Here is a 20,163-nt window from a genome sequence, read left to right as displayed (position 1 = left end):
AGAGGGGCAGCTGTGAGCCCTTTCGGTTTGCTTCTAAAGCAGGGAGCCTCCTTGCTGTCCCCCTGCGCTGGGCTCCCAGGGTGACGTCGCGGAGCCCGAGGGCTCCCATCTCCCTGCTGCCTGCTGGTTGACAACCCTTCCCCTTGGAGGTGGACGTGATGCTTTGTGCTCCCAGAACCATGACTGGCCGGCCAAGCCTCCCCTCCATGGAGAGGGAGCCCAAGCCAACCAGCCAGGGCCCATCTCTGTCCCCAGAAGCGGGGAGGGGGGCTCTCCCTGCCAAGAGGCTCCAGCTGGGGGCCCAGGATGGGGGGGGGGGACACAGAGAGATAGCGGGAGCCACACAACCTCCTTCCCCAGCACCCTGCTGCAGTGACTGCCCCCGACCTCCTCCCTGGGGCCTGGGGTGTGGAGCCCTCACCATGCTCCTGCTTTCCCCATGTGCCAACCCACCTCTGAAAACGAGGCTTCTCCGGGGGCCCCTCGCAGCAACCCCTACCAGAGCTTCCTTGCCTCCTCCTGGATTCTGGGGCTCCTTGGCAATCCTGGGCAATCCCTGGCTCAGAGACAGAACACTCCAAACTGCCTCCCACTGCGCGTGGCTTCCTGCCCACGTCTCTGCTTCTCTCAGGGATGTGGTCCTGTTGGCGGAGGGCACGCTGCTCCAGGCTAGTCTCACCTCAACTAATCACATCTGCAGCAGCCCAATTTCCAAACAATTCAAAGGTGCAACATGTCTGTTTTGGGGCACAAGTCAACCCCTAGCCCCGTTGCTGGGCTGGTTGGCCCTCCCCAAAGCTCACGCCTCCTGCTCCCTCCTGCTCTGTGCACATCAGGCCTCAGGCACCCAACACCATCCTGGTGGGTCTACAGTCCAGTGTCCTGCCAGTCCTCACAGGAGCCTCGTGACCACCATCCTACCTTCCTGCGCTTCTCTCCCGCCCAGGAAGTTGTGTGCCGGGAGCCCTCCTGGGGCTGGAAACAGGCTGGAGGACAGAAGGGAGCCAGGTCTGCCCCGGGCACACCTCCCTCCTACCCTCTTCCAAGTCATTTCTCCAGGCCTTTCTCTTTCTCTGTTTGCAACCTGTAGGCATGGCCAGCCTCCTGGCATCATTTTTCAGAGCCTCACTTCTAACTTGGGAAGGAAAAACCCCATGATTTCTCCACCAAAAGACTCAGAGGTCACCGCTGTTTTATTTTTCCTCACTGATCAGCAAGGACGGGTGATAAGAATTTCTCTTTCTTCTGTGTTTCTCTGCAGAGGTCCATGAGCTGCGAGGCAGAGCGCTTGTGTAGCCTTGGAGCCGGTTGCTTGGATTGAAAACCTGAGTCCCACCCACTCAGAGTCCTCCTCAGGCTGTGCTCACAGCCCAGCTGCAGGGGGCCACTCACGGTGGATCCGGGGAGGTCCTCCAGCTGGGGGCCGGCAGGCAGCGGTGCATGGGGCCGGGGGCAGACTCCAAGCCCAGTCTCTTCACACCCACCCTTTGCCTCAGATCTCCCCCCAGTTAATTCTGAAGCAGAGAAAACCTCGTCTTGAATGGTTACACCGTTTCCACGTGTACCAACTAAGGAGGCCACAGAGTTCTCTCCGCGTGTGCACTAACTGTTCAATCATAGGTGTCTCGAGTGTGGCTTTCACAAGGTTTAAAAGGGAACCATTTTTCCAGACCAGAACATGAATGAGATTGAAATGTCTCTTTGAAACTCCATAGTTTCATTCGTGTCTTTAATTCTTTGAAAAATCAACAAAACAATGACATCTATAAATATGTAAGCATTAATTATGTATTTGTACCTTTATCACCAACGTTTAATTAAAAGCCCCTCATGGCAGGAGAAACATTTTATGCTTTATCAATTAATTGTGTTAATTTGATTTTTTTTTTTTTATTAAAAAAGCCTGGAAAACTATCTTCCCAGCAAGCCTCATGTCTGCATAGCTCCGTGCTCCTGAGTGTGCAGGATCGTGTCTGCTTGGTCCCACCTCCCACCCTGCCGGCACATGCTGCTGCCCCCACGTGGAAGGGCAGCTAGGCACTCTACTGAACCCCACACCGGCCTCACTCAGCAAACTCCGGCTGCAAGACCCCTCATGCCTTCCTCCCCACTGAACGGCTTGAGAAAGCATACACCTTCTTGTATCACCGTAAGATTGTGACCATCTGCCTCCAGGGGCCCCAATGCCATGGCTCGAGCACCCCACTCTCCACCTGCAGCCATCCTCCGTCTCTGTCTCCTCGTGTCTCTGTGTCTCTCTCTCTCGGTCTGTCTCTTTCTCTCCATGTCTCTGTGTCTCTTTTTTCCTCTCTGTCTCTGATCTTCTCTCTCTCTGTCTTTGTCTCTGTGTGTGTGTCTTTGTATCTCTCGCCTATCTCTGTCTCTCTATCAGTCTCTCTCTGTCTCTGTCTGGGCTCAGTTGCTCTCAGATTCTTGTCAAGGACAATTCTCAGGGACCAAGGAGCAAGCCATACCATTTACAATGGCCCTAGCAGTAAGACATCCTGGACCAGGAGACATACCCAGAATTGCAAATCTTGCATCTGCTCAGAATCACCAGACGGGTTCCCTGTTGCCCAAAGAGTCGTGCACAACCATGACCTACATTCACGCGATTTGGTCAAGGCCCCCCCTGCTTGACGTCTTCCCCAGTATCATCGCCCTCTTCACGGGGTCAAAGCTTTCTGTTCCAACCAAACCCAGGGTGCCCCACCCCAACTACACTGCAGCCCCCCCCATGCTCCTTCTGCCCAAAAGATGCTACCTGCCACTCGGGCTTTCCAGAAGTGGCCTTCGTTTCAAGGTCCAGAGCCAACGCCATCTCCCTCCGGAGCTTTCCCTGACTGCTCAGCTCCCAACCCTCCTCCCCCAGAATGATTAAGGCATTTCTTCCTGTAAACATCCCCTGTAAACAACACCCCCCCCCCCCAGCTTGCACTTTCCTCACCGTGACTCTCTTTTTTGCCTCTGCATCTTTGTACATGCCGCTCCCCACCCGGAATGCCATTCTGTTCCCTCCTCTTTGTTCAAGACTGAGGTCTCTGGCTGTCCCCTGTGAACTCCCCCAAAGCAGATGCCCACTGGCCTCAGGGGGGCTGACCCACCGCCCCATTTCCAGACTGCTTTCTGCCCCCATAGGACTGAGAATTTCTTTCCTGTTTCTTTTTCTTAAGAGCATGGATCATAACCAGGATCTTTTTGAGTTTTATGTGCCACACTTTGCAAATACCATGAATATAATAGATCCCTAACCGAAGGGATAGATCACTGAACCGAAGGCTGACCCTATGGTCTTCTACTTTCTTATGGGAAGAGATGAAAGTTACTGTTGTAATTATGACTAAACCGCAGCAAAGGGATCTGTTCCCGCCCGCAGGTTAGAAATAAAAGGTGATGCCACGGGTCTGCGGAAGGTGCTGTCTCGGGCTGAGCTTGGCCCCATGTCCTCCCCGAGGGAGGCGCACACGGAGAACAAGCTCTAGTCAGCCCCGGGCCTGCTCGGCTCCGGGAGGAGGAGCGGCCTACGGAGCTGGGCCCCTGAATGGGACCCGCACCCGCCGGTGCTCGGGTCCGGCCGCAGGAGGGAGGCGGGGGCTGGTGCGGAGGAGGCTCAGCTGCCCCGCGCCGCAGACCCGAACCCTCGTGCCGTGCACGCGGAGGTCGAGGTGCAGAGAGCCGGGGCGCTCGGGACGCCACACGGGCAAGCTGCCTCCGCGCCCGCAAGCCTTCCGCTAGGCCTAGGAGGGCGTCTGTGGCTTGAAGACGAGGAGTGCTGAGACGCAGCCCCCGAAACTCCGAAGTCCAGTCAGGACGGCGCCCTGCAAGCGTCCGCGGCCCGGGGAGGGGTGAAGGGTGACGGCCCGGGGCGCGGCCTCGCTGACTGCCGTCTGTGGTCGGGGCCAGCGGCGCGGGGGGCACCGTTGGGCGCGGGGGCACCGTTGGGGCGGGGGCGGCGGGGAGTCAGCCGGCCAGCCCAGACCCCTGAGCCCAGCGGGCAGATTCGCACCCGTCCTCGCGCGAACGCAGCGTCTTACAGGAAAACACGCTCTTCGTTCCGGATCTCAACTCGGATTTATTTCTATTTCCGTTCGGCACCTGCTCCCGGGGCGCAGCTGCTCCGGCGTCCCCCGTGGCGGGCTCGCGGGCTGTCGCGGCAGCTCGGAGGCTCCGCTCGCCCGTGGACTGGCGTCGGGGTTTCGCGCCCGAGCCCGTGGGCCCGTCGGAAGCCGCGCCAGCCTGACCCCGCGGGCCGAGCCCCGAGTCAGGGGCTGCGAGCGGGGTCCCGGCCCCGGCTGTCCGGCCGAGCGTCCTGGACACCCGTTCACGAGCAGCCGTCCCGTCAGCGAGAGCAAGTGATCCACTTCTTCGGTCTCCCGTGATGGCGGCGGCGCCAGAGCCAGGAGGGAGGCCCTGGAGGGAAGGTTCCGGGAGGGTGGCCGGGGGCGGCGGGGGGGGGGGGGCTGGCCTCCCCCAGGCCCCGCTGGTGAGAATCGCCTGCAAGAGGGTCCTGCCCCCAGCGCCCTGGTCTCTGCAGGAAAGGCCCCTGCATCTTCCTCTCCAGCTCTTGTTCCGGTCCAGGGAATCTGGTCAGCACCGTCGCTTTTTTCAGAGAGAAGCGAGGCCGGAGGTCAGGTGTCAAAGAGAAACAGGTGAGCAGGAAGGGCCTGACACCGAGACTGGACATCACCAGCCTCTTGTCCATCCCAGAAGGAGTTAAATAGTCCGACAGCGTGTCCTGAACTAGATAACATTTCAGCCTTTCTACAGAACGTACTTTGAAGGAAAGAAAAGACCCAAGAGCAACGGAGGGTATGCAAACTCTAGCGACTGGCTTAGAATCACAGAAACTTGAGAAATGTCCGCTTCCCATATAAGTTGTCTAACTTGCAAAAAACATGTACAATTTGCTTACCACCATATTAAATCTAGATAAGCTCGCTCATTTACCACAGGGCTTCATTGCTTATCTGTTTTTGAGACATCTTGTAATAAGACTTTTTTTTTGGTCGGTAGTGCTTTTTCAATCAATGTAGCTGACACCAGATAATTTGAACACAAGGGACATATCTCACTGGCCCTGTGTGGACATTGACCTAATTTAGCTAATCTTAGATTATTTATCCAAAATATCTTGTCTGCAAATATTTGAAAGTGTATAACCATTATCGACTTTAGGGGGAAAAGAAAAACAGGAAAGTGAATGAGAGTCTCTCTGGTTTTATGATATGATAGAGCGAATGAGAGCACGCAGTTCGCATATTAAAGCAGCAGCAGGAGAAGTTAGCTGGGAACTTTGCTAACGTGTAGAATCTGCCTTGTGCCCAGATCTCCCTCCCCAATGCTGGTCAGTCACGTTTGGTTCTTTTACTCCGAGATGATCCCAAGGAAGCAGAAGGTGGTTAAATTCTTACACTTTGTGGGTGCGTGGGTGGCTCAGTGGGTTAAGCCTCTGCCTTGGGCTCAGGTCACGATCTCAGGGTCCTGGGATTGAGCCCCGCATCGGGCTCTCTGCTCAGCGGGAAGCCAGCTTCTTCCTCCCTCTTTGCCTGCCTCTCTGCCTACTTGTGATCTTGTCAGATAAACACATAAAATCTTAAAAAAATAATAAAATAAATTCTTACACTTCATTTCTTAAAGTTATCCCAGTAAGTTCAACGCCAGCAAATGTGAAATCAGCCCAGAGAGCCACCTGTCACACTAACACCAATGCCATCCTATGGATCTGGAGTGAGTTCAGATCTAGTGGGATGCCTGAGGCTCCTCAGCCACTCCACGCTATAGTTCTAGTTCTTTCCCTGGAAACTCTGTCAAAAACAGGCAGTCAGATTCAGTATTTCTGTTAGTTTCTTATTAATTGAACATAAGCCTCAAAAAACAAAAGTGATATTTTCCAAGGAATTAGTACAAGAAATAAACCATCTCTTTAGTTTACCCATAAAATCTGGATCATTCTCAGGACTCTACATTTTCTCTTTCCCTTAGTTAAATTTCATTTGGCCAAAAAACCAGAACTAATGGATGTATCCACAAGTAGCAGGAAGAATTCCTTTTACGATAAAAATGATTTTTAAATTTTACGCCGAATTGTTTATGAGATGGGTCCGATTTGTTGGCACGTAGACTCAGCTCACACTCGTGCTGAATTGGTTCTTCATTAATTACGCAACACTCCAGAAGTTAATGTGTAAAAATACGACGTGTGCAGACCGAGTATGCAGGCATGCCCATGTTCGTGCCGCAGTTACGCTGAATTTATTTAAACAACTTTCTCGGCACAAAGTCTCCTTTCTTGCTGTCATCAAAGGATGAAATGTCATTTCTAAGTTTTATGACTTTACGGCTAGAAGTCTTGTCTCTAAGCTGTTAATGTAGACCATTTAAGAATATTTTATTTAAAATAAAACATGTTTGCAAATATGTTTTATTGTCATCTTTTTAACCAAGGTGTGACTCCCCAGGTTTTCGAAGCCCTGGGTCCATCGTAGGAACAGACGAATCTGAAATGACTTGCTTTCTTGCTAGGCAGAAAGCACTTTGAAGGGCTCTGAATTCTCGTTCAGGTCTCCTGTTTGTTTTGTGCAGGCAGCGGTGGGGGTAACGCCCTGCAGGGGAGAGGTGCTGCAGGGGGCCGCCCACACGCTGGCCTGAAGAGGGTTGCTTCAGCCCTGGGGGGACATTCCCGGGTAGCCTGTCGCCATCTGCATTTCATCAAGACCCAGCACTTGTAGCCAGGTCCTTCCAGAGCTACTTGTGAGTGCATCAAAGATTGACGACTGGGGTCACAATACAGCGATTAGGCAGAATTAAAGTTAAAATGGGAAGAAAATGAACCGAGCAAGAAAACACACTCTGCGTTGCCTTTCCACCCCACCGCTCACTCCGCGGAAGGAAAGCAGCCTTGATCACAGATGACCTGACGGCAGCACCAGGAGCTCCGCAGGTTCTGCTTTGCCTCCTGCGAAACGTCGTGCTCGGCCTCGCCCTCCAGGTGAGCTTCTCCTCCTCCATCTCCTGAGGGCGCGAGGAAGGTCCAAGACCGCCCTGTGGGCCAATTCAAGTCTCAGGTGGGGGTCCTGGGGGTACCTGAAATGCCCCATAGCCACATTTTCCAAAGTAAAAGGAGCAAGTGAAAGGAACTTCAAAACCGTGTTCAGTTTTACCCCCTACAGCCACATTTCACTCATTTCAACATGAAATCAAGAGGTTTCAATGTCCCCTGAGGCATGGTACAGGCCTTCTGTCCACCCCCCACCTTCACAAGCTGGAGGGTCCGGCTGCCCCCTGCACACCCCCGTGTGGACTGGCCATCTGTAAATGCTCCGGGGCCACCTGTAGCCGGTGTCCCCCAAACTGGGTCACGGACATGTGAGTGGGCAGCTGGGGAGAAAGAACACAGCCCACGGGAAACAAGCTCGGAAGGGTCTGCCTGGAAAGCTCAGAAGAAGGGGGTCGGGAACATCCCCTGTCCTCACGGCGTCCCTGCATTGTGGGACTTGGTGAGTTTCGTCAAGGTCGGCTCACGCATTCTGGGTGTGTCTCTAACAGGAGCCAGGGGGTCACTGGCCACATCACCCCCTCAAGCAGTCTGCCCCACAGAAGCCCAGACGAGCAGCATGTGTGGGAATGTGCAGAGCACGCGCGTGTGTCTCTACGTAGCACGTGCGTCTGTAGGAGAGAGAGCCTCTGCCTGTTTGTGTGAAGGTGAGTGTACACTGTGCGTCGGGTGAGGCCCTGAGTGTGTAAGGTGTGTGTGGCTTGTGTGAACATGTCGAGAAGGGGAGGGAGGCAAGGGTGACTCCAGGCTCACAGCCCGGGGTTGGGCGCCGGGCCACTTCCAAGCGGCCTCTGCCAGCACGATGGCCACAGAGCCACTGCAACTTCCCAGTGCCCATCGGCTCTACCCACGGCCGCAGCCTCTTCGGGCCTTTGGCAAACCTATTTTGGACACCCCCAGTGAACCCAACACTGTCTATACCCTGCGAAAGCCTGGTCTCCCCGGAACTCGCATCTGCACGTGCGGCACAGGCAGGATCTCCAGACGGTGGCGGGGGCTTCCGGCTCCGCCTCAGCCACTGCGGCCCTTGGGGGGAGGTTCTGGGCCCAGCGATGCAGGAAGAGGAAGCACAGAGACTTTCGAGAGGAGCCACAGGGTCCAGGCCCAAACCCTACATTCGGGGAGAAAAAGGAGTGTTCTAGGTCCCCTCCCGAAAGGCACCCACATTGAACCAGAGCCGCCTGCAGTCGGGGCATCTCACCGGCACCCGCCCCCAGCCCCAGCAGGACACCCGGTGGGGCCTCCTCTCCATTCAACTGGGGTTCTCCACGAGTCTACGAACACATGATTTGGTTGCATCCCTCCCTCCCAAATCCTACCCCTCAGTCTGTCAGGAAAACATTCACCTGGAGAGGCTTCCGGGCACCCCCGGGAGCCTCGGGACACCCAGGAAGACTTGACCCTGGGGCACCTTCAGCCTCCATGTCTGCCTCTCGCTCCGGGGCTGGGAATGGCCTGGAGCCTGTCTCTGTGTTGACTGCCTTCTGGGAAAGATGTCCATCCGCGACGAGGAAGGGAGAGGACGACCCACACGGAATCCTGTGTAAAGAGGCAGAGGAAGGACAGGTTAACAGGTCAGTTGTCAGAGGAAGAAAGCCACCTTCGCGGGTGCCCAAGCCTCCCTGGTCCAGCCGGCCTCTGCGTCCTTGGAGCTGGCCTCGGGGAGGCTCAGGGATGCGGTGGGCCAGAGCAGCCAGCACAGGCCGCCCCTCCCGCCACACGGTTCAGGAAAAACGAGGTCACCCTGGAAGGGGGGGTGGGGGCGCAAGGTGGCCGAGAGGGAGAAGGGTGGCGTGGTGTGGAGGTAGCCTGCGGGGCGCCGGGATGGTGGGTGGCGTGGTGTGGAGGTAGCCTGCGGCGCGCCGGGATGGTGGGTGGTTCGGAGCGCCGCCGTGGAGCAGCGATGTTGCCTTCCTGACCAGCTTGTTTGTTCTGGGCCAACAGCTCGAGTATGTGTTGTTGGGAGTTCGGTCTAGAGAGAAGCCTTAGGGGCTCTCACTGGCCTGTCCCGAGAGCAGAAGCTGGCGCCTGTGTTAGACGCTCGCCACCTGTTACGATGGCTGCTCTCGGGAATTTAAACTTGCAAGGCACACTCAGAAAAACGTGAAAACCTCGAAAACTCAGAGTTGCTTGAGTCAGACATCCGAGCTCCAGAGCCCAAGGACCGTTTTAAAGTTTTCCGATTCTCCAGAGAGAGGAAAGTGCGGATCATCGGTGGCTGTCCCTTGCCAAGCCCCTCCTCCCCCTCCCGACAGGAGGGGGTCTGCGGTTTGAAACTTGTCAGGGAGAAGAGAGACCTTCGCCGAGAAGGCTGCTAATGAATTCGGATTGTATGGTGCTCAAATGTGATGTTTTGCGATGATGACATTAGTGTGGCAAGCGAGGGTCCAGGGCGACAAGTCTGCGCAGCTGCTCGCACTTTGAAACGCGCGGACAATGGGCGCCAGTGTTCCCGGCTCGGCCTCCCCGCCGCATCTGCATAGTCTGTTCTGCCTGATTGACCAGCGGCTCTGTCGCGGGGATCAGCATTGTTCGCAGATCACTTCAAGATGGCCGAGATGACAAGATTCAGGTGAGAGAAGAAGCAGGCTGCCTCCCGAGGCCGCCACAAAAAGCCGCCCTGGGAAACTCCGCCCTGGGAAACTCCGTGGGGGCGGCCGCCAGCTCCCAGGGTGGATTTACTTGTTTGCCTTCGAGACCTCATCAAGCTGCTGGAGGGGAAACTGAAGACCACGGAGTGTAGCGGACCTCACAATGCCCTGCTGGGGGGCAGTTTCGGGTCCTCCTTTCCGTAAAAATCCAGGACACTTAGGGCACTTTATTTCAGTGTACGCCTTTGCTCTTAGAATTCTAAGAGTCTGCCAAAGGAAAACAAATAGTTTCCTTCCATGAGGCCCCAAACTGTCGCAAGAGAGACCGAGTTTCTCTTTTCCAAAAACACCATTTTGAAAAGTGGCCATGGCGCTCCGTTGGCTGGCGACTCTGAGCTGAAGGAAACAGAGCAGGTTTACTTCCAAGTCACCAGACACAGGGCAATCGGCCTCCTGAATCAGGCTCACACTTGAGTCACAGGCACTGAGACCTGCCGGCCTGGATTTCATGACACTGATGTGGTGACTTCTGCTTCGAAGACAAAATCTTTGTCATGCAAGTGCCTTTCCCCCCAAGAGGCCTCAGCTCCATCCTCCCACCCCCAGCACAGGAGCAGGGTGGGGACTGCGGCCCTGGGACACGCTTTCACACCCCAGGTGCTCTCCTTGGGGGTCTCAATCACGGGAGCGCAAATATTGCCAATCATCTGCCGATTTGCGGATCCTGGAGGAGGGACCTGCAGCGGAACAGGTGGCCGGGCCGGAAGGGAGGGAGGACCTTTTCTGCAGAAAGTAAGGGGGCCGGCGGGCTTTCTCCCAATCAGGAGACTTGATTATGGCACCAACAGTTCCACTGCGTGGACCTGCAGGCCGCATCCTGGGGTCGGAGCTCCCAAGGGCCAGGCCCGGCTAGACCCCTGGCTGTGCCGGCCTGGCAGCTTGCAGGACCTCCTCCTCTCCACCTCCCCTTCCTCCTGCTCCTCCCTCTCTCTCTCCCTCCCTCCTCCTCCTGCACCCCTCCCTGCGACCCCCCCCCCCCCACAGCAAGACCCACAGAAGGCGCTCTGCTGCACCCGTGGGCACCAACCCCCGGAATGCCGAGCTGCCGAGTTGTAGGCAGTAGCGGGGTTGGCCCGCACCCGCCCCGCCAGCGCGGGGGAGGCCTTTCCCTGTCCCCACCCGCGTTTGCTGCCGATCGCAGCAACGCTCATCTCGGGAATATAACGATTAATCCAGCCGCAGGTTCCCAGATAAGTGATTGTGATGGAGATTGTTGGCGAGAAAATAGACAATTATCCGCTGTTAGCTTTACATAAAGATCGCATTAACTCAAATTAGTTATCAGACAAAAGAGCTTCGGCGCGAGCGCCCTGCCCGGGCCCTGCCCGCGGGACCCCCGGGCGCAGCCAGGCCCAGCGCGCAGCGCCGGGCGCAGGGCGAGGGGGCGCGCACCAGGCGGACCTCCGCCCGGGCCCCACGCAGGGACGCTAGTACCGCGTGCGCCAGGGCCGGGACTCGCAGCCCTGCACCTGATGCGGTCTGGGGCGGCCCCCTGGGGACGTCCCGTGCCCGCGCCTCCCCCACCCCCTGCCTCGGCGCTGTCCTGGGCCCGCCCTGGGGCCCTGGTCCTTGAGAGCGAGCAGGGCACGTCCTTCGTTCTCCCAGAGAGGCCGGACCCTCCTCTCCACCGCGGAATCAGACTCACTGCAAAGGCCTCTTGATCTCTTCGAAGAGGCGACCCCGTGACCTGCCCCCCCCCCACCCCGCACTGTCCCTCCCACCGCACTGGCCAGGAGGACTGATGGGAAAGGGGGGATGGGAGAGAAAGGGCACAGAATGACCCTTGGAGCTGAGTGTCAGTGGCCTGGGGGACCGTCGGGGACCCACAGCGCCAGGCTGGGGCAGAGACCCTGCAGGGCAGTCTGGACGCTGGATGACCCGGCGGTGCGTCCTGTCCACACAGCCCGTTGCCTCCTGCGCACTTTGACACGGGCACATGGGACCACAGGTTTTGCTGAGGCCGTGGGTGCAAAGGCAGCCCCCCTCTGCCCAGCGCCCCAGGCCAGCCCACGCCCGGCGCGGACCCCAGTGGCACAGGCGAGTTGGCGCTCCCCCGAGGTCTGCCTCCGGGCCCCCAGGGTCCCTGGGCCCTGCTGAATAGGGCGGATAATGACCCCCGGTTCCCAAGGCAGGCTTTCTGCTGCCTGGTGAGCTTGGATTTGTGTGGTCCAAGCCCTTCCCAGCTTGCCCCATTCTGTCACCAGGATAAGGCGCTCCCTCGGCTCGTTTGCACCTGCGTCGCTTTTGGCTCCTTCAGGAATGCGCTGAAGCTTGTAATCAGCTTTGTGAAGCCATTGAGTGCACGGCTGAGCGAAACTTCCAAAGCTCGAGGAAAACTCGCCCGCTGAATAGGAGCCAGCATGGGGCTGCTCTCCAAGCCTCCGCGCTGCCAGATTCCAGCAGAGCCCCTCACAATCCCTCACAATCGCTCCGCGCGGGCTCCGCGCTTCCCCACACTGAGAAGAGTGAGAAAAGAAAAGCGACAATCCCAGTCACCGAGGTTAGCCGTTTGTTCCCAGATTAATGGCAAACGGCTCCTTCTCCCTGCCCTCCCCCCAGCTTAGCTCCCAGCCCAGGGAACAGGGCGGCACAGGGACCAGAGGCCAGTTTTTGGAGCACCCATCTGATTTCACATTTTCCGCTGAGCTTCCTCCCGCTCTGGTCCCCGGGAAACCCCCGCCTGGGCCCTGTTAGCCGCGGGGGCCCTGCACCTCGCTGGAGATGAAGGCGAAGCTCAGAGTCCCATATGTCAGCCCTGCAAACTCTCCTAGCCCCTGCCCCCGAAAGGAAAACACAGCTAGTCTGACTCCTTCTCAGCGGCCCCGCACCTCCTTGGGCAGGAGAAGGAAGATTCAGGCAAAGCGGAAGTTCCCGGCCATCTGCGGTGTGTTTGTGCTTTCTAGACACAGATGACTTCAGGACCTGAGGTGCTGGGTTGTCGCAGCCCCCGGAATGGCCTCCAGCCTGTGCTGACGGCCCTGGCTTGGCGGGTGGGGGCTTCCTGGCAGGCCCCGGTTCACTGTCCCTGCCCAGGTGCCTGGAGGAGAGGCCGGCCCAGGCTGGCTCTGGCTCTGAAACAGGAAAGTCTCGACAGCTGAGAGATGAGGCAGCTTGCAGAAGGCAAACGCATACTCGTCAGCTCAAGACAGAGCAGCACCTTCTACCAGTCAGGTGTCCAGGGCCGGGTTCTTTCCTAGCACCGTGCCCGGTGCCAAATGCTGTGCACTTGCCTCCCTGCCCTCAGAGCCCGGAGGCAGGCCTTCAGAAGTGTGGACTTGGAGGAAAAAAAGGGAAGGCTGCTTAATGCTCTGCGTTCAAAACCGTTCACAGTTGCTGCGGATTTCTTTAGCTCCTGAATTTTTTCTCACCTTGAAGTGGGAGCCTGTCCTCTCCCGCAGCACGTCCTGCGGAAGGTCGATCTGGATTTGCATGCCTGCGCTCCGCAGACGGGTTTCCCCTGCAGACCGGCTTCTGGCCCCCAAGCCTGGCTTCTGAGGGTGCATCCTCAGGCCGGGCTGTGGCTTGGTGCTAGAAATAGTGCCTGGCGCGTGGAAGCCCTTCATGGGCCTCTTCCAATACCCAACAGATAGTGCAGCCCGGGACAGGGGAGGAGAGGGGGGCTCCCTCTGTGGATGCCCCCCAGGGCAGTGGCCGTGGTCACACTGTTCTCTGGGACCTGGAATGGGCAGGAGTTCTTTTTTTTTTTTTTTAAGATTTTATTTATTTATCAGAGGCGGGGGGGGAGAGAGCGAGCACAGGCAGACAGAATGGCAGGCAGAGGTAGAGGGAGAAGCAGGCTCCCTGCCGAGCAAGGAGCCCGATGTGGGACTCGATCCCAGGACGCTGGATCATGACCTGAGCCGAAGGCAGCTGCTTAACCAACTGAGCCACCCAGGCGTCCCAAGGGCAGGAGTTCTACTCATGCCCCTGGTCGTGCATCAGGAGCCGTAGGTGGGAAGTGTGTCTGGGTGCAGAGGGGCTGGTACCCCAGAAGCTCTAGGGACGGGCCCACAAGTCCTCGGGGGCACCGATTGTTATCAGCAGTAACAGGAAGCAAAGCAGCAAAGGCTTGGTCCTGTCCTGTAGCGCATCAGACGGCGCTGCTTGACAGGAAGAGCTGCTCCAGCTCTGGACCCCACCGGGGCACAGCGAGAGGAGCTGGGGGCTCCAAGTGGAGTCAAACATCTCTCCGTGCCAAGGCTCTGTATGTTCATTCCTGGGTGGCGAACCTGCTTGAAACACCCCAAATCCATACCACCCATTTTGGCATTTTAAGTTTTTTTGTTTGTTTGTTTTTGTTTTTGTTTTTTTTATTGTCAAGTTTGATGTGTTGTTTTCAGCAGGGGTTTCTCCTTCTAACCATTCTCGGTAACAAGTCAGGGGGATATGGGGTAATTCAGAAATTAGTGAAATTTTACTCTTGGTGGGGGCGTTGGATTAAGAGGCTGGGAGAGTGTGAAACAAGTCCGCGTGTAATTGTATGATAAGGCTCTCACGAGGAATTTATTGGCCAAGTTGCTATTTCTATTCCTTCCTAATCTCGTTTAGCACATTCATTCTCTGCAATCTGTCTCCATAATCTTCTGTGGCAGAACGGCAGCCAATGGAAGCCCGCGTGTTTGGAGAGAAGAGAAAATATGCAGAAGCATGATAAACTGACGCTAATTATCCATATTTAGGACACCGAGTGCAGAAGATCAAGGTTTACAAATAACAAACCAGAGCCAATGGTGATGGCTTCCTCGTGTGGAATATGTTGGAGGGGCCAGATAAGGCTTTCCCGGGCAAGAGAGATTTATTGGTCAAAGCGCTCACCTTCCACTTTTCCACTTTTCCATAGCAGTAAATTATTTAGGCCAAATTCACCAGAACATCACTCTTTCATTTGGCCGGGTGCCATGGCTTGCTCTTTGTGTCCTTTGAATGCAAATCCTTGTAGAGTAACCTGGGTCCGTAAGGGACGGATAATTGAGGGAAAAGGTAATTCCCTGTAAACGGTGTCTAGAGGACGGTGAGGTGATGCCACCAGCGGAACAGGATGAGGTATGGAGCAGAGGGACCGACCGTGGGGCAGCGGCGGCCTCAGTCGTGGACCAGCCCTCTGCTGGAGAAGACGGGGACAGAGAGTCACCGACCATGTGCGCACGGGGGGCTGCTCCCCTCCAGTCAGTCAGCTGTGCTAAGAAGCGGTGTGGGAGCATTGCGCCAACACGTCTGTTTTCCTGTATGGAATCCCGATCATTTAAAAATCTAAAGATCTCAACTTGTTCTTTCTGTCCTCTCTACTGTCCTCATACCACCTCCAACTGACCTAACGTTTTAAAATTGGTTCCCAGTCCTCTGCAAGACTTCTGGCTCTGAGGAGAGACGTGGCAGGAATGCAGGCTGGAAATACCGTGTGGCACGGACGCGGGGTCAGCGGCGCAGACTTTTCTGTATTACAATAATTGCCTTGTCAGGTTTCCAGAAAACAAGCCCAAATATAGCCCAAAGTTCTGCTGCACATTTGCACGCTCATCTTGAGATTTAAAATATTAATTAAATCCCATTCAGTGGTACTAACTGGGTGATTTTTTTGTTTTGAGTCATCATCACACTTGGTACCAGTTGGGAAACCGATCTCCTTGCTTCATCCTTTGACCGTTTTCCAGTCTTCCTTTGTGAATTTTCTGGTCCGTGCTGGGCAAGGCAAGAGGAGCCCTTGTCAAATCCCCAGGGTGATCCAGTGGGAGCCCCTTAAAAATACAGGACTTCCTAGAATAAAAATAGCCATGCTGAAGTTTGGGGACATGATTTACAATTCCTACATAACGAGGTATCGGGACAGAACAGGTGACCTCTGACACACAATCTCTCCTCGCCGTAAACCACACGGACAAGAGATTATCTACAGGTTAGCACGCACGCACACCCGCTTTCTTCAACACACGTAAGATGCCGGTCGGCCGGGGACCCATCTTTACTTTGGGCGTCTCTGAACCGAGGCAATAGCGAGACGAGTTTGTCACACTCTGCTGCAGCATGTTCAGAATTACCCGCTGTTCTGCAGACATGAACTTCGCTGAAACTCAATCGATGGGCTAACATAACGTGTGATTGCACAAGCAACGCGCAGTCTCTAAGTTAAAAACGTGGGATTGAGATAATTATCCATTCGCTTCACCCCCTGAACAGAAAAACACTCCTTCATCAGTGATAATAGAATAGTTGAGGCTAAAGACGCAGGTTGCTGGTATTTCTAGACTTACATAAGCTGCGGGAAGAACCCGCTTCTGTAATGTGTCTGCTGCACCCGAGTCAGTGTGTCACTCCACACACACGTGTGTTTGGTGAAGGCCACGGTGAAGAGACCCCTCTCAGGGTGCTGTGTTGGTTGGGTTTGGCTTTGGTGCTCCAGACGGGGGTGTCGACCTGAGTGATGTGGGTCCCAGACTCAGCTCCTCTCTCCGCGGTGCAGGACGGTGACCCGCGTGCTCTGAGTAGTGCCCAGACTCTCCCCGCAGATGCTCTCGTGTCCCTAAGCCCCTTCTCCCCTCACCGACCGCAGCCAGGCTGAGGAAACCAGCGGCTGTTGTGAGAACAGGACCCCGCTCAGAGGGAGAGCAGCAATTCTTTTAAATGAATACGATAAACTACTTACCAAAGTGAATTTTTAAATTTTAACTTCTGTCTAAGACTAACTTGAGTGTGCGGGTGTTCAAGCAGCCGCGAGTCGTGCACTGGATGGGGACAAACTTCACCCCGACCAGAAGCGTTATCCTGAAGGACGTGGGAAAGCCACGCAACCGACAGACCACAGATTCCAACGCTCCCGGGCCGTGCGTTGGCGTTCCCATGCCTCCTTTGCAGAACCTTCCTCCCTCCACATCAGCTGACATCACACGTTTATTCAGTGCACGTAAGCCCCAGCAAGTGTCTCTGACACAGATACCTCCTTCCCGCTGAACCTTCAAACGACACCGAGGGTGTAGTGCTCCGCCTTCCTGGGGCACTTCATGACGGCGTCAGAGTGCCTCAAGGTGTCTGCGGGCTGCAGTGCGGTCCGTGGGCACTAGCCATGGAGGAATCTGAAAGAGACAGGGGACCCCAGTCATTGTTTGCCCGGGCGCTGGTTAGCAAGATGAGTACGAGATACAGTAAATGCGCTTGGCATGTTGAAACATCCTTTCAGCTCCAATGACTTCAAATAGCTTCTAAGTAAAACAAATAAACAGAATAATGGTGGGATTTGTTTGGAATTATTCATTATGAGGCTACCCAAGGCATGACATTTCCAATCACGTCTTAATTCTCTTCTTCAGAGCAGAAACAGTTTTCATATCTTGACACGTTCGCCACCCTGGGCCTGAGGTGGTTGGTTCTCTCCCTGGCTCGTTCTGTGGCTGCGAATGCCGACACCGTGCTGTGGGGTCTTGCCGACCACGCACGCTTGGCTCCCGCTTCTGCCCATTACAAGTGAAATAAACCCCCGGGCCGACTGCCCCAGATCGTGATCTGTGAGCTGATGTGTTAAATGAGCCTGTTGCTCTAAAGGTTATAAATGACAAGGTTTTTACTATTACAAGTAATTTATAGCTATTTCCTGTTTGACGTGACAGATCCTCCTGGAGAAGTCCAAATTTGTCTGCTTGACATACATTTATTTTAACATTCTCTCTTTCTCCAAATTCTAGAACGGATTAACTACTGTTTTCCCGGGTGTCAATTTGCACCTGTGGGGTCTACCTCTCGAGGCTTCGATGGGTCCCCTGGCCTCCACTCCAGATGGCTGCCTGCATTTCAGCTCCTAATGTGGATCATTACTGCATATTTACTGTAATTTATAAAAATCACAGGAAATGACATTTTTATTAGTCACTGACTCCACCACCACCGACTGCAGTGGATGTTATGCATACAGATCCTGGATCGGAAGCTCTTCCCGGTCGTTCGTGTTCTGTGAGATGATCCTGCTTGCTCAGCGGGTGAGGTCAGGAGGAGCTCCGCTCCCAGCTCGTTCCTGACCACCTGGACCTTCCCGTGTGAGGCCGGGAATGAGGGTCGGGGAGATGCCCTGCCAGGCTGAGAGAAAGCCGCAGAAGTGTGCGGGCCTCGGCAGGGCCGGCAGCAAGGAGCCCGAGCCTGGAGGTCGGCGGCAGGCCCCGGAGACAGTGACATGCGCCAGGCGGCTGTGGCCACCGTGGGGCCCGTCAGTGATCCTGCACTGGCCGCTGTGGCAACGCCGCCAGCTGCAGACAAGACCTGGGAGCACTCAGAGCCTGGCTCCCCGGGTCCCTGCTGCACGCCGGGACGGCCTTGCTGATCTGAGGGCGCGCAGGGACGGGGCCTCGCAGTCTGAGAGGACATTCTGCAGCTGGACACGGGCAGAGGACGCAGGACTCGCTGCCGGCCCGGATATCGGGGTCTTGGTGTTCGCGCGTTCGAGGGACAGCAGAGGACAGGCCGGGAGCAGGGGCAGGACCCGGCGCGGGGAGACTGGGGGCCACACGCGCTGCAAGATGGGTCGTCCCGGCACGGCCGCCACGAACACGGACGAGCGTCCGGTCCTTTCCGGCCGGGGGACTCCCAACTGCAGAAGCCGCCGCTGGAATGATGCGGCCGGCGAGGAGGAGAACGGACGGCGGCGCTGGGCCCGGCTTGCGGCCTTCCGCGGGGAGATGTGCGGCCCCGCCGGGAAGGTCAGGGCAGGAGAGGCCCCGACACCCGCAGGACCCGGTGGCCGAGTGGGTGGGAGTCCCCAAGGGCCCCCGCGGTCCTGCCCGCGGAAATGAGGCGGCCAGCGCGGCCGGAGAGCCCCGGGGCACGGGTGGAGCAGCGCGCGGCGCGGGACGGGGAGGGCGGCTGGAGCGGCGCGAGGGCAGGGCCGGGAGGAGCCCGGAGCACCCGTCCGAAGCCGCGGAGAAGAGCCGCCGAGACGACCGAGCCGCGCCCCCGGCGAGGAAGCGACTTCGTGGCGAACACGGGGGACAGAGCTGCTCGCGCTCCCGGACGCCGCGGGCTGACCCCGGGCCACAGTGCTGCTGGCGCTCTGGGGACCAGCCGCCGGGCAGGGAAGCCGCGTCCGCGCTCGGACCCGCGGGACCCTACCGTCCCCTGCGGCCCGGCAGCCGTCGTCGGCGGGACCTGCGCAGCGTGAGCACGGACAGCCGGGGGACAGCCGGGGACAGCGGGGACACAGCCGGGGGACAGCCGGGGACAGCGGGGACACAGCCGGGGGACAGCCGGGGACAGCGGGGACACAGCCGGGGACAGCGGGGACACAGCCGGGGACACAGCCGGGGACAGCCGGGGACGCCGACTGCGCAGCCGCCGAGCAGACGCGGAGAGTCGCCGGCGAGCCGCTGAGGAGGCCAGCTCGAGGGACGCCGGCGCCGGGCGTCCGTGGGTGCCCGTGGCCAGCGGCGCCGGCGAGGCCCCGACGGAGGCACGCGAGCGAGTCTGGGCGGAAGCGCCGGGCAGCCACGTGGACGACCGAGGGCGAGTCCCTGACGCCCCTGACGCCGCTCACGCGGGGCCAGCGCGGACACCGGCCGCGGCCCTTCCGGCCGGCGGGGGCGGAGCGGCGGGCGCGGCGGGCGAGTCCGGAAACGCAGGAAGAGCGCGGCGGGGCGGGGCGAGCGGAAACGGGGTCCCGGGCTCCGGCCGCTGACGGTCCAAGCACCGATGTGCCCGCGCCGCAAGGACAGGCGGAGCCGCCGCGCCGGTCCTTTCACCGCACGGCGGGGTCGGGGGTCGGGTCGGGGCCGGACGCGCGGGGTGGCGAGTCCCGGCGGGGTCGCAGGGGCCGGACGCGCGCAGCCCCGGTGGACGTGCGGGGCGGGGCCGGGCGGAGCCGTGCAGTGGGCGGAGCCCGGCCTGCGGAAGCCCATTTCCGCTTCCGGCTGAGCGTCCCGCTCCTTCCGGAAGCCGGAAGTGCGGAGAAGGCCGCGAGGGGAGGGGGGCGAAGGCTGCGGAGACAGAGAGGACGCCCGGAGGGACGGGGCAGCGGGACAGCTGTCGGGGCGCCCACCGCGCCTCCTGCCGCGACCGGAGCCGCAGACCCCCTGGACCGGCCGTCCGCCGCGTGTGCGGAAGGTTCCGACCGGCAGGGCCTCGCGGGGAAGAGCGGACGCGCACCGACGCGGACACTTTGCCTCGGTTTGTGCAGCTGGTCAGCGGCGTGGGCCCTGCCCTGCCCGCACGCCAGCGCTCCTGCGAGGGTCCCCGCGGGCTTCCACGTGCCGCGCGGGCCGGCCGAGGGGAAGCCGGGCCAGGGGACGTGGCCGGGGACGGGGCGGGGGACGTGGCCGGGGACGTGGCCGGGGACGGGGCGGGGGTCATGGCCGGGGGAAGGGGCAGGGGTCGTGGCCGGGGACGTGGCTGGGGACGTGGCCGGGGACGGGACAGGGGACGTGGCCGGGGACGGGGCGGGGGTCGTGGCCGGGGACGTGGCCGGGGACGGGGCGGGGGCGTGGCCGG

At 58.2% G+C, this 20,163-nt stretch overlaps 1 long non-coding RNA gene across 1 annotated transcript in view; it reads right to left on the bottom strand.

Moving 5' to 3' along the window:
* Window positions 1–7,736: 7,736 nt before the first annotated feature.
* Window positions 7,737–20,163, bottom strand: part of LOC309848988 — a 315,644-nt gene continuing 303,217 nt past the window's right edge. Inside the window, exons 4-5 of the long non-coding RNA XR_014303390.1 lie at window positions 8,401–8,593; window positions 7,737–8,165 (exon numbers count right to left, since the gene is read on the bottom strand). This is a non-coding gene — a long non-coding RNA (uncharacterized lncRNA). The remainder of the gene's footprint in view (window positions 8,166–8,400; window positions 8,594–20,163) is intronic.

The sequence above is a fragment of the Mustela nivalis genome, assembly GCF_964662115.1.
Source record: "Mustela nivalis genome assembly, chromosome: 15".
Lineage (NCBI taxonomy): Eukaryota > Metazoa > Chordata > Mammalia > Carnivora > Mustelidae > Mustela > Mustela nivalis.
This window is presented reverse-complemented; position numbering and strand designations above follow the sequence as displayed.